Source organism: Penaeus monodon, chromosome 32, assembly GCF_015228065.2.
Source record: "Penaeus monodon isolate SGIC_2016 chromosome 32, NSTDA_Pmon_1, whole genome shotgun sequence".
In the NCBI taxonomy this organism is placed as follows: domain Eukaryota; kingdom Metazoa; phylum Arthropoda; class Malacostraca; order Decapoda; family Penaeidae; genus Penaeus; species Penaeus monodon.
The window spans coordinates 30,118,977-30,119,932 of record NC_051417.1 but is presented as its reverse complement, the minus strand read 5'-3'; positions in this window follow the sequence as shown (position 1 = coordinate 30,119,932).

Here is a 956-nt window from a genome sequence, read left to right as displayed (position 1 = left end):
GGTGCGGCCCCCTCAGCTCTGCAGGTATTTGGTTCTTGCCATTGTTATCCGTTTCGTGTGACACCCCGCGCTCCCTGCTCCTAGGATGCCATTAACGGGCGGATGTCGTAGATCACAGGCCGGTGCAGGAGAAAGGGGTACCACATCATTGTTTTATGTGCATTTTAATTAGACCCAGTACTCCCAGAGGCCACAGGATCTCCCAACCATAGCTTTGGCGTACCGCTACGTCTACGAGGAAGCGGCCTTGCCTTCATCGTGTAGCGCAGGTGAACAAGTTCTGTCCGCGGGCAAGCTGCTAGTAGTGTGAATGATATGGGATGCTGCCGTCTCCGTCAGTCTTTGAAATGTATTCTTGGATAACACGGTAGGCTGTTGCATAGGAATTTTGTCTGTATGTCTATGTCGGTGTTACTGGTATATGTAATAACGATTGTGTGCAGTTGCTTCTTGTCTCAGTACGATATATTATTCACTCCGTGAAGAATGCAACTTATAAGAATACTTATTATGATAGTTTATCATCGTCACCGCACTAGTTTATATATTTCGTAGGGTAATTGAGCTCTGTAATAATAGATATTTTTTTCTTTATGTGGTGGGATGAAATCATTGACTTATCAGAGGTTATCTCATCTTACAAGCCAGGCGGTTATAGAAGGAAAGCATTCATCGTGGGTCGCGGTGGCTGAAAATTGCCGCCATCACAGTTAATATGCAGACTTCACCGTACACTCCACAATGACCATAATTAATGTTGTTTATTCTGGCACAAGTTTCCGCTATCCCCAGAGCCTGTATTTTGTACCCAGGGGGGAAGAAAGAGGTAATAAATACCTCCTATTCCCTGCGTTCTTCCCTATATCCCAGGTGACGGCATGGCGGCCAAGGATGAGGGAGCAATCCTGCGTTCTATAGAGCCCCAGAGGTTTGCAGCCGAGCGAAAAGCTAGACAG